Here is a 13,449-nt window from a genome sequence, read left to right as displayed (position 1 = left end):
AGAAATTAAGAGGGGAGGAAGTCAGGCGGTAGCGCAGCGGGTTAAGCGCAGGTGGCGCCAAACTCAAGGACTGGCAAAAGGATCCAGGTTTGAGCCCCCGGCTCCCCACCTGCAGGGGAGTCGCTTCACAGGCGGTGAAGCAGGTCTGCAGGTGTCTGTCTTTCTCTCCTCTTCTCTGTCTTCCCCTCCTCTCTCCATTTCTCTCTGTCCTATCCAACAACAATGACATCGATAATAACTACAACAATAAAACAACAAGGGCAACAAAAGGGGAATAAATAAATAAATAAATAAATAAATAATTTTTAAAAATTTTAAAAATAAGAAATTAAGAGGGGAGATAGGATGAGAGACCTGCAGCACTGTTCAACCACTCTTGAAGCTTCCCCCTGCAGGTGGGGACCAGGGGCTTGAACATGGGTCCTGGCTTCCCTGTAGTGTGTAAACTTAACCAGGTGCCCCAATATAGAAGCTTTTAAAAGATTGCATTACATATAATGATTAGAGAATTTTTTCAGAAAAAAAAGTAATGACATTATTAAAAGGTAGTGTACATTTCAGCACAAAAATGTACAGAAATAAAAATAGCCATTTCATCAAAGTAAAGTAGTTTTTCAGCAGGGGGATATACCAATCCTAAACATGTGTGACTCTGCTAGCAGGGCTTTGAAATATATAAAGCACTCACTGAAATGTAAAGAGAGATAAAGCTATAATTCTATTTTGAGGTTTCACTATCCTTTCTCAGTAGTAAAAATTTTAGACAGAAATATCAGTAAAGAAAATATCAACCCCTACACCTGACACCTGATTTTTGATAATGGAGCCCAAACTATTAAATGGAGAAAGCAGTCTCCTCAATAAACAATGTTGGGAAAATTGGGTTGAAAGCAGGCAGAAGAATGAAATTGAACCACTACAACTTACCAGAAACAAAAGTAAACTCCAAATGACTAAGGACTTGGGTGTTAGACCAGAAACTATCAGGTATTTAGAGGAAAATGTTGGTGGAATTCTTTTCCATTTAAACATCAGACATCTTTAAGGATATGGGTCCTAGGTCAGATCAATGGGGTTAACTGTTAATGGTATTGATATACTTCCCTCATATTTGGGAGCTACTCTCTGTTCTAATACAGCATTCTAGTCCTATTCTTAACTCTGACACCATCTCCCTGACAATACTATTAGTCCACTTCCATGTTAGCTACTGGGCTCAGGCAAAAATGACTGACGTTATATGACCATTGGGACATACCTAAAATAGATTTCCCAGCTTCTTCCCATATGAAGACCCCTGGTTTCATCGGTTCTATTTCTACCATTGGGTTCCTATTTATTAAACCATTTATCCTGCTCTATATCTTACCACCTTTCAGCCACCAAGTTGCAGGTGCTATTTTTATGCTATCTTGACAGATGACCTCATCACTGTGTCCTGGACCCTCACCTCTCCAGAGCCCTACCCCACTAGGGAAAGACAGAAACAGACTGGGGGTATGGATTGACCTGTCAATGTCCAAGTCCAGCAGAGAAGCAATTACAGAAGCCAGACTTCCCACCTTCTGCACCCCATAAAGAATTTTGTTTCATACTCCCAGAGGGGTAAAGGAAAGGGGAGCTTTCAATGGAGGGGATGGGATACAGAACTCTGGTGGTGGGAACTGTATGGAATTGTACCCGTTACCTTACAATCTTATTAATCATTATTAAATCACTAATATAAACTTTTAAAAGGACCTGCTAACTAACAATAATTGACAATTATACAACACCACCCATCAGAAGTAGAATACACATTCTTTTCACATGCGCTTGGAGTATTTACCAAGACAGGACATATTCTGAGCAATAGAACAAGACTAAATAGGTGAAAACTATTTCAAGTCATGGAAAAGTATGCCCTTCAGCTATGATGGAAGTAAACTGGAAAGCACCAACAGAAAGTTCTCAGGATTTCCCAAATATTTAGAAACTAAAACAGTTCTTCTACAGATAAACCATGGGTCAATGAAAGGAATTAAAAATTATAAAGTAGTCTAAATTGAACAAAAAATATAAACGGCATATCCAGTTTAGGGGGTGCTGCGAAAACAACATCTAAGAAAATCTTATTGAACTAAATGTCTGCTCTAGGACAGGAAAGCTTAAAGTCAATGATCTCAATGACAACAAAGGAAAAAAAAAAACTAGAAGAAATTAACCCCAAAAGTAAGCAGGAGAAAAGAAATTTAAAAAAAAAAAAAACAGCCTAAATTAAACAAGAAAAATGAGAAAACAAGAAAAAAATAGCAAACTTATCTTAGGGAAAAATCAATAACCATATCCTCGACTAGAAAAATGTGAGAAAAATCCAAGTTATCAACAGCAGGAAAAAAATTGTCATCACAACAGTCTATAGACAGTAAGAGCATAAAATGAAATACTAGGAACTTTTTTTGCAAGAATTTCAAAAACCCAGAATACTTGGAAAAACCCTTGCAAGACATAAATCATCAAAGTTTACTCAAGTAAAACTGATAATCTCAATAGCCCAGAATATATTCAAGAACTTGAATTCGTAATTAAATTTCCACCAGCACATACAAGAGCTAAATGGTTTCATTGGTAAATTCTACCGTTGTTGAAGAATAAATAATTGTTAAAAAAAAAAAAAAAAAAAAACTGTATACAACTCTCAGAACAGAAACAGAAAGAACATGTCCCAACTCATTCCATCTATCCAGAATGACACTGACGCCCAAAAGACATGAGGAAACTGCAAATCAGCATCCCCAACAGATGTGAAAATTCTAAGTGGAAGTTGAAGGTAACAATATAGAAGCAGGGAGGAAGCTGACCTGGTAGAGTACACACCTTGGCATGTGTGAGGTCCTGACTTTAAATCCCTCTCCCACACGGGAGCAGCATGGATAGCATGGGCTGCTTCAAGGATAGTGAAGTGATGCTGTGATCATCTCTCATCTTTCTCTGGCTCTTCCCCCCTCCTCACTACCTGAAATAAGAAGAATGAAAAAGGTCAGTCCAGGAATGATGGAATCACATATGAATGAGGCCCCAGTGAGGGATATGATTCAAGCCACAGTAAATAAGTGGCTCATGCACCTAGTACTGGCTGAAGATAGGAAAGAACTAGGACTCTCATACACAGGGAATTGAACTCTCGTTTTAATGGAGATATAAAGTGGTCCAACACTTGACAAGACATTGCGATCGCTTATTAACCGCATATACAACTACCATATGGCCCAGTTGTGGCATTCCTGGATGTTTATTCATGAGAAAAGAAAACATACATCCATACAAAACTTGTGTGGGGGCCTGGTGGTGGTGCATCTAGTTAAGCACACATTACCATGTCCAAGAACTGGGAGATGCTCGTGCAGTAAAGCACAGACCTTAGCCAGCTTGAGGACCTGGGTTCGAGCCAAAGCCACCACATGGGAACACCTGCAGGGGGGAAGGCTTCATGAGCAATGGAGCAGTGCTGCAGTGTCCCTCTTTCTGTCTCTCTCCCCATTTCTGTTTTTTACCCACTATCTAAGGGTGGGGGGAGGCTGCCAGGAGTGGTAGAGTCAAGCAGGCAGTGAGCCCAAGATAACCTAACGGCAAAAGAAAAGACAAGTATACTGAAAGAAATCAGACAAAAGTGAGCATTTTATACTTTTAACAAAATAAACTCCAGGAAATGCAAATTGATCTATAGCGGCAAAAGACATTTCCCAGGAGTCCGGCGGTAGCGCAGGTTAAGTGCATGTGGCACAAAGCAAGGACTGGCATAAGGATCCCGGTTCTAGCCCCCGGCTCCCCACCTGCAGGGGAGTTGCTTCACAGGCAGTGAAGCAGGTCTGCAGGTGTCTGTCTTTCTCTCCCCCTCTCTCTCTTCCCCTCTCCATTTCTCTCTGTCCTATCCAACAACAACAGTAAAAACAACAAGGGCAACAAAAGGGAAAATAAATATAATTTAAAAAAAAAATTTAAAAAAACAGACAGGAGCTAGAGGCAGAATGTCCAAGAGGCTATAAAAAAAAAAAAAACTCAGGAGAGAGAGATTCATTATGTGGACTATGATGAAAATTTCACAAAAACAGACAAGTGAAAACTTATCAATTTTTATGTTGAGTATGTGTTGCTCACTGTAGGCCAATTATATCTCCAGGAAGAGTGCTTACAAGGTACCAAGATGGCACTGTCTTTCTGCCAGCCTAGACTTTGGCCTCGTTGGGAAAATGTTATTGAAGAGCATTTAGACAAAGACTGACATTGTTAAGCTTAAGGCTCTGTGAAATGGTCTGAACTAATTGTTTGGAAGGCCAGTGGCAGCAGTTTTCTGAGATCATATCGCAGGATACATTTGTTTTTTCCTTTCTGTGTAAACACAAGCTAAGTTGCCCCTGGATACCAAACAATGATCTGACTGCAGCAAAGCAACAGCTGAATGTGCTGTTTCACCTGGAGAGGGTTGTGGACAGAGAGTACCTTTTGCCCCCAGCTCAGGACTGTTGCCATGTACTGTGGCTTCTGCGGTAAATTCTCCTACAAGGCAGAGCACAGATCTGAATCATTGGTGAGTTTAGAGAGAAAGAAAAAGAGAGAGAGAGGTGTGTGTGTGTGTGTCACAGAGAGAGAGAGATCTATGGAGAGATCTTACGTTAAGTGTCAATTAACAGAAATTAATTGATGTAACCCCACCCCTGGAACTTTCTTTTTTTTTTTAAATATTTTATTTTATTTATTCCCTTTTGTTGCCCTTGTTGTTTTATTGTTGTAGTTATTATTGTTGTTGTCGTCGTTGTTGTATAGGACAGAGAGAAACGGAGAGAGGAGGGGAAGACAGAGAGGAGGAGAGAGATAGACACCTGCAGACCTGCTTCACCGCCTGTGAAGCGACTCCCCTGCAGGTGAGGAGCCGGGGTTCGAACCGGGATCTTATGCCGGTCCTTGTGCTTTGCGCCACCTGCGCTTAACCCGCTGCGCTACAGCCCGACTCCCCCCTGGAACTTTCAATGGCTTCAATGCAGTCACTACAGCAAAAATATGAGGCCAATTTCTTGGCTCCAAAATACCTCATCTTTCTTCTTATTTCTTATTGATTTATTTTTTAAGAGTTTACCTAGCTTTATTTTTCTTATATTTGATAGGGCTGAAAGAAACTGAGAGGGGAAAGGGGAGACAGAGAGGGAACGAGAAAGAGACACTTGCAGCACTGCTTCACTGCTTGTGTGTGTGGGGAGGGGGGCTGAATCTGGGTCCTTGCACGGGGTAACTTGTGTGCTCAACCAGTATGCTACCGCCTGGCCCCTCCTGTCTCTTCTAATTCCAGCCCTAAGATGTAGTAGACGCCATCAATTCGTTTGATGGGGAAAGCACACACAAATGCAGGAACTCTCAAGCATAGCTGGACCTAAATCCCTCCCCATAACAATGCAAATGTTTCCTTTTATTTGCTTCTTAGAAGCTGTTAAAAGCCTGTGCTACCTTGAAGAGACTCTGTGTCTCAGCCTCAGATTATTCTACCCCATTATTATTTGGTCTCTTCTCCTGGAATCCATCCCTTCATTTCAGCCCAAGACAGATACAGCATGCACATGACAAAAGCAATGCAGACATCGACTCAGTTCTTTAATACTTGCATATTAAATGTTTCCTCGCTTCTTTTAAGCAGAAAGTCAATATTCTTTAGCAAAGGGAGAAGATAGAGCTCAGCATAAATACAGTGACTATGAACGCTGAGGGCAAACGCCTATAGGCCCTCCCAGAAGTCTCTGGGTCTAAGTTCAGGGCTGTCTTCGGAGCTGGTGTGGCAAACTGAGGCAGCTGTAGCACTTCCTGATAGCAAATGTACCAACCAACCAACGCTTTCGTCCTGCCTAACAAAACAGGGTGAAGAGAGAGGTGAAAATGAACAACTTCTCATCAGTGTTGTTGTGTGCCCCGTGAAATCACCATGTGCCTTTGAGGTTATTGCCTGATCACCCCAGGCTCTCTGACTCGCATATCAAGGTCAGAATTCGCATAAAAGTCAGACCTACTCAGAAGACCGGGAAGTATTAGGGCTCCCACTAGCTCATGTGGCTTTATGATGCACAATTTTAAAGGTACCTACCTGTATAGAAAGCTCTATAGAGAACCCTTAAACAAACAAAACAAGGAAACACCTTATGGCCCAGCAACACCACTCCTTACCCAAAGGACATGAAGGCACTAATTCTTTTTTTTTTTTCCTTTTTTTCTTTTATTTAAGAAAGGAGACATTAACAAAACCATAGGCCAGGAGGGGTACAACTCCACACAGTTCTCACCACCCGATCTCTATGTCCCATCCCCTCCCCTGATAGCTTTCCCATTCTCTATCCCTCTGGGAGTATGGACCCAGGGTTGTCGTGGGTTGTAGAGGGTGGAAGGTCTGGCTTCTGTAATTGCTTCCCTGCTGAACATGGGCGTTGACTACCACCAATGTGTCCTGGAGCTCCACTTCCCCAGAGACCCACCCTACTAGGGAAAGAGAGAGGCAGACTGGAAGGCACTAATTCTAAGGGACATATGCTCCCCTGTGTTCACAGCTAAGGGGCAGAAGCAGCCCAATGCCACTGACAGATGACTTTATAAAGAAATTACAAAATATATACCCAGTGAGAAACTACCCTGAAATTTTCAAAGATGAGACTGTGTCCTCTGGGACAAAACAGATGGAATTTGAGGCAATTCTGCTTAGTGAAGTAAGCAAGGGTGTGAAGATAACTACTGGATGGTTTCAGTCACGTGCGGACTATAGGGAAATGAAACACATGAACTTACAAAAAGCAAAAGAAACAGTAGCTGGACCATCTCTAAGACTGTGAGAACTAAGGTGGTTATCTTTTTTTTTTCATGGGGGGGGAAGTGAGGAACACAAAACTTTGGTGGTGGGTACTATGTGGAACTGTACCTTATAGTCTTGTGAGCCACTATTCAATCACCAATAACAATAGAAGGTGCTTACTTGGGCAGATGAGCATGTGTGCGTACGTGGTTTGTAGAAGAAACAGCGTTTCAACATTTGAAGAAGCTTCCTGGATCTGGGCGGTGGCACTTCTGGTAAACACACATTTCAGTGCTCAAGAACCTAGGTTCAAGTCACCCGCAGGGGCAGAAGCTTCACAAGTGTCCCTATCTACCTATCTATCTATCTATCTATCTATCTATCTATCTATCTATCTTCCTATCTATCTATCTATCTATCTATCTATGTTCTTTCCCCTCTCAATTTCTCTGTCCAATCAACTAAAAGAGAAGGGGGTGGGGTGGCTTCAGGGAGCGTTGCATTCATTATATGGGCACTGAGGCCCAGCGACAACTCTGGTGGCCAAAGCAAAATATCTAATAAATAAACACATAAATAGGTTTCCCTCTCTCCTAGCTACCATGGCCTCCTAGTAGGAAAGAGCATGACCTGGAGTGTGGCCACACTTCACCCTCTGGCTCGGCGCCCTTGTTTAATCAACAACAAGCACCACTCTACCTGCTGGTTTGCCAAGTGTTAGCTGAGCCCCAACATTTCCACCAGCTGCTACCACATTCTAAGGTCAGGAACTGTCTTTCTGAGGCGACTTGGGGTATCCTACCAGTTTTTCCCCCATTCACTTTTCATCCTGAGCTTTTAGGCTGTATTTTAGGCTGCGAGGTCTGTTGTCCTTCATGTGGACGCAAAGAGAGAATATTCCAGAAATAAAGGAAGGACTAGCAGTTCCCTTGAAGGGAGTCCTGATTCTTGCTGGTATTGGGTCATCACCACTTGCCTGTGGCCTCACCTGAGACGGCTGAGGCTGTGTCCACAGAGATGAGCAAGTTCCTTGCAGTCTACAGCACTGAGCAGATGAGCCATTAGTTGCATGGGAAAGAATCCCTCATGCCAAAGGCACACACTAACACACTCACGTCAAGGTACATCATTGAAAGCTGACAACAAGAAGGTCCGCTGTTTAAGGAAAAGGGTTCTAACTCCAGCCTGTGGATTCCAGCTGCTCCAAGGAGCTGGGCCACGAGTGCACACGGGAAGCCAGCTTCATTCGAATGGCCTTTTCACATTCCAAATTCTGGGCTCCTCACAGCCCACCCAGCATGTAATTTTGCCAGGGGCATGTAGAAATGTTTGCAAGTTCAAAGGTGAATTCATTGATCCTTTTTGAATTGCTTATACACTGTACTGTGGAGGTAGCCCAGTGAATAGTGCACATGCTTTCCCATACCCATGACAAAGTTTGAGCCAAAACACCATAAAGATGTACCCACAGGACCAGGGGAAACTCCTGTGGTGTTTCCCCTCCTCTGTCTTTCTCCCTTCTGCCTCTCCTCTCTCTCTTTACACACACACTTGACTGAAAAAGTGGGCCAGAAGTAATGAAGTCATATTGCAAGAAGCCCGTCCTCCTACCCATACCCATAGAATAACTTAAGCCAGCATTTTATTTTATCTTACTTTTCTTATTTTATTTTTTTTGCCAGAGTACTTCTCAGTTCTAGTTTATGGAGGTACTGGGGATTGAACTTGGGACCTCAGAGCCTCAGGCATGAAAGTCATTTCCAGGAACATTATGTTATCTCCCCAGTCCATGAAATAGCCATTTTAAAAGGCCGTGTATATAAGTCATGGTTCGTAAAGCCATGTGGGAAAGGGCAGTTATAAGCAATAAACTTATTCAAGACAAGGTCTGACTGCCTGGTTAAACCTCTACCAGGTCTCTTAGTGAAGAACAAAGGCCACTGGTGACTAGGTGAGAGGATCTCAGGGACTAGTCTGACCCCCACTGAAACTGGCCACCACTCCTGCCTCTGGAGGAAGGACTTTTCTGTTAACGCCAACTTGAGGCCTCTGTTTTTTATTTCTTGTTTATGTTCTGTTCTTGTCTTTAGGGTTACCGCTGGGGCTACAAATCCACTGCTTCTGTTGCCATTTTTTTTTTTTTGAATAGGACAGAGAGAAATTGAGAGTGGTCTGGGAGGTGGCACAGTGGATAATGCACTGGATTCTCAAGCATGAGGTCCTGAGTTCAATCCACGGCAGTACATGTGCTAGAAAGATGTCTGATTCTTTCTCTCTCTTATCTTTCTCATTAATAAATAAATAAAATGTTAAAAAGAAAGAAATTGAGAGAGGAGAGGGAGACAGAGAGGAAGAGAAAAACAGGTACCTTCAGACCTGCTTTACCACTTGTAAAGCGAACCCCTGCAGGTGGGGAGCCAGGGTCTTGAACCGGGATCCTTGCATGGGTCCTTGTGCAGTGTACTATGTGCACTTAACCCAGTGTGCCACCAACTGCCCCCAAAACCTATTTTATCAACTCTGTGTGTGTGTGTGTGTGTGTGTGTGTGTGTGTGTGTGTGTGTGTGTGTGTTTAAATTTATTTGTGGGTTCCAGGAAGATGGCGGACTGAGAAGCTGCTAGTGGCTTGAGCTCTGACCACATCTTCTGGAAACGGTAGGATTTTCTCCCTTTAGTAGGCCAGTCAATAAGGGGTCCTAGCGGTGACACCAAGGAGGTGACTATAACTTAATTTGGGTTAAAAAATAGAGTAGTAAAAAAGGGGAAAATTTTTTTTCTTTTAAATTATTAATCCCAAAGCACACCTCCCACCCCCCATAACCAGTCCCTGGGGACCAGCTCCTAGCAGGCTCCCCTGCTGAGCTTCTTTCTTTACCAAGATTCCTGTCCCACCAGGGAGTATCATTCATTCTAAGTCTATACCCTTCTGAAACCTCTGGCCTTTTTTCTTTCTAAGTAGCCAACGCCCACACCCCACGCTGCATAGCTAATTAAATAATTAAAAATAAATAAATAACTCTTTCCTTTCACTGCTCTTTAATTACTGTTCTTTTTCTTATATTTTTTTTTCTCTCTCTCTCTTTCTTTTTTTTTCTTTTTCTAATTCTTGTCATCCTTTCTTCCTTAATCCTACAGCTTCCAAAGCCACAGGCCCCATCCCCCATACCACCAAACAGTGTGCTTTTTAGAATTCACTGATAACACATTTGGGAATTATTTTGGGGAAGAATTCTGACTCAGAGTGGACTCTCACTGCGAGTGTCTCTGCTCAACTTCCCTTCCTCCTTTAGCCACCCCTAGAATATACAGTGGATAGTAGATTTGCATAACTGTCTGTTTCAGCTATCCTTGTCTAGTCCTGAGGTGTTTTTTTTTAAATTTTTTTTCTCTTTCTTAACAATCAGCTGCCTCTGATCATGAGGTTTGAGGTAATCTGGAACAGGGTTTTTTTTTTTACCCTGCTCTATTTTATTATTAATATTATATAAAGGCATATATCTTCCCCCCCCCTTTAGGTTGATCATAATTAACTCTTAGGGTAGCTAGGGTAGTGGGCATCTTATCTATTGTGGGAGGAACTTGTCTCGTTACTCCTACTTCCTCTACAGACTCTCCCCTCCCTCCCTCCTCCTAGCTAATTAAAAAAATTAAATTAAAAATAAATTAATCAAAAAAAAAACTTTCCTTTCACTGCTCTTTAATTACAGCTCCTTTTCTTATCTTTTCTCTTTTCTCTCTCTTGTTTCTTTTTTCTTTGTTTTCTTTTTTTTTATCTTGTCATACACTTCTTCCTTCCTTCTTCTTTGCCTTTCTGAATTTGTGAATTACTTTGGGGAAGAAATCTGACTCAGAGTGGACTCTCTATGTGTGTATCTCTGCTCTGCTTCCCTTTCCCCTCTTGTTACCCCTAGAATATACAGTACATAGTAGATTTGCATAACTGTCTATTCTTGCTATCCCTTCTTTCTCTTCTCTTTCTTCTTCACTGGGATTTGGTTACTATTTTTTCACGGACTGGAGACATTGTTTGGCTAAATGGCAGTGATTAAACTGCTTCAATACTTGCTTCATTTGCTACTGTAATTCCTGAGGTTGGTGAGTGCAATTGTCATAAACGTATTTAGTACAGTGTTGCTTGTACTCAAGACACAACAGCTGAGGAACAACAGAGCATAAAAAAAGAAACACATAAATAAAAAAAATGGGTAGATCAAAAACAAATAAATCTGCTACTCCAATGAATGAAGACAAGAGCCCAGAAGAAACTACAAATCAGCCAGAAGTAACCAAAGATAAGAAAAGTATGCAAGCAATAATAAACTTATTAATCACAGAAATGAAAACAACATTGGAGGAAAGGAATGGCAGTATTAGGGAAACAACAGTTGAGACCCCCAAGGAAAATACTGATTATCTTGAGGCAATCAGAGAACTGAAAGCTGAAATAGCTGTAATGAAGAAAGAAGCTGAGGCAAGCAAAAGCAGACTAACAGAAGCAGAAAACAGAATTAGTCAGACAGAGGATGAGTTAGAGAAAACTAAGAAAGAGGTGAAAGAGCTTAAAAAGAGATTGAGAGACACTGAAAACAACAACAGAGACATATGGGATGATCTCAAAAGAAGTAACATTCATATAATTGGCCTGCCAGAGGAAGAAAGAGAGAAAGGGGAAGCAAACATTCTAGAGGAAATAATAGAAGAAAACTTCCCAGACCTGAATAACAGAAAGGACATCAAGATTCAAGAGGCCCAGAGAGTACCAAACAGAATCAACCCAGACCTGAAGACACCAAGACATATCATACTCACAATGAGAAGTAAGGATAAAGAAAGGATCCTAAAGGCTGCAAGAGAGAAACAAAAAGTCACATACAGGGGAAAACCCATAAGATTATCTGCAGACTTCTCCACTCAAACTCTAAAAGCTAGAAGAGAATGGCAAGATATCTATCGAGCCCTGAATGAAAAAGGTTTTCAACCAAGGATAATATATCCTGCTAGACTTTCATTCAAACTAGATGGAGGGATCAAAACCTTCTTAGACAAACAACAGTTAAAGGAGGCAACCATCACCAAACCGGCCCTGAAAGAGGTTCTAAAAGACCTCTTATAAACAAGAATATCACTATAATACTGGCAATATATCAGAGCAAACAAAAAAAAATTTTTTTTGAACAATGGCACTACAATACATTAAATCCATCATATCAATAAATGTCAATGGCTTAATCTCACCCATCAAAAGGCACAGAGTGGGAGGATGGATCAGAAAACATAACCCAACCATATGCTGCTTGCAAGAATCCCATCTGTCACAACAAGATAAACACAGACTTAAAGTGAAAGGATGGAAAACTATCATACAGGCTAACGGACCTCAAAAAAGGGCAGGAACAACCATTCTCATCTCAGACACGATAGATTTTAAATTAACTAAAGTAATAAAAGATAGGCATGGACATTACATAATGATTAGAGGATCAATCAGCCAAGAAGACTTAACAATTATTAACATCTATGCACCCAATGAGGGACCATTTAAATACGTCAAGCACTTATTGAAAGAATTTCAAAAATACATCAGTAGTAATACAATAATAGTGGGAGACTTCAGTACCCCACTCTCTCACTTAGACAGATCAACAAAGCAGAGAACCAACAAAGATACAAGAGAGTTGAATGAAGAGATTGACAGACTAGACCTCTTGGACATTTTCAGAGTACTTCATCCCAAAAAACTGGAATACACTTTCTTTTCAAATCCACATAACACATATTCAAGGATAGACCACATGTTAGGCCACAAAGACAGCATCAATAAATTCAAGAACATCGAAATAATCCCAAGTATCTTCTGAGACCACAGTGGAGTAAAACTAACATTTAACAAGAAACAGAAAATTATTAAAAGTCAGAGAATTTGGAAACTAAACAACATATACCTTAAGAACCACTGAGTCAGAGATTCACTCAAGCAAGAAATTCAGATGTTCCTGGAAACAAATGAAAATGAAGACACAACCTATCAAAATATTTGGGACACAGCTAAAGCAGTACTGAGAGGGAAACTTATAGCCATACAATCACATATTAAACACCAAGAAAAAGCTCAAATGAACGACCTTACTGCACACCTCAAGGACTTAGAGGAAGAGGAACAAAGGAACCCTAAAGCAACTAGAAGGACAGAAATCACTAAAATTAGAGCAGAAATAAACAACATCGAAAATAAAAGAACCATACAAAGGATCAATGAAGCCAAATGTTGGTTCTTTGAAAGATTAAACAAAATTGACAAACCCCTAGCCAGACTCACCAAACAAAAAGAGAGAAGACTCAAATTAATAGAATTGTAAACGATGGAGGAGATATCACAACTGACACCACAGAAATCCAGAGAATCCTGCGAAACTTCTATGAAGAACTATAAACCACCTAGCTAGAGAATCGGGAAGAAATGGAACAATCCCTAGAAGCATATGCCCTTCCAAAACTGAACCAAGAAGAACTACAAAATCTAAATGCGCCAATCACAGACAAAGAAATTGAAACCGTTATTAAGAACCTCCGTAACAACAAAAGTCCTGGACCAGATGGCTTCACAAACGACGTCTACAAAACTTTCAGGAAACAGTACCAATACTTCT

The 13,449-nt window shown here is 41.1% G+C and overlaps 1 long non-coding RNA gene across 2 annotated transcripts in view; it reads right to left on the bottom strand.

Annotated features, from left to right (window-relative positions):
- Positions 1-380: 380 nt before the first annotated feature.
- The window catches only part of LOC132534345 (uncharacterized), a 35,651-nt gene continuing 22,582 nt past the window's right edge, over positions 381-13,449 (bottom strand). The window contains exons 1-3 of one of the 2 annotated variants that reach the window (XR_009546078.1): positions 4,453-4,921; positions 2,857-2,995; positions 381-1,056 (exon numbers count right to left, since the gene is read on the bottom strand). This is a non-coding gene — a long non-coding RNA (uncharacterized LOC132534345). Of the gene's footprint in view, positions 1,057-2,856; positions 2,996-4,452; positions 4,922-13,449 lie in introns of those variants that run through there. The other variant, XR_009546077.1, reaches the window with a different exon arrangement.

This window comes from Erinaceus europaeus, chromosome 18 (genome assembly GCF_950295315.1).
Source record: "Erinaceus europaeus chromosome 18, mEriEur2.1, whole genome shotgun sequence".
NCBI lineage: Eukaryota > Metazoa > Chordata > Mammalia > Eulipotyphla > Erinaceidae > Erinaceus > Erinaceus europaeus.
The sequence above is the reverse complement of the archived record's forward strand: the minus strand, read 5'-3'. Positions and strand labels throughout refer to the sequence as shown.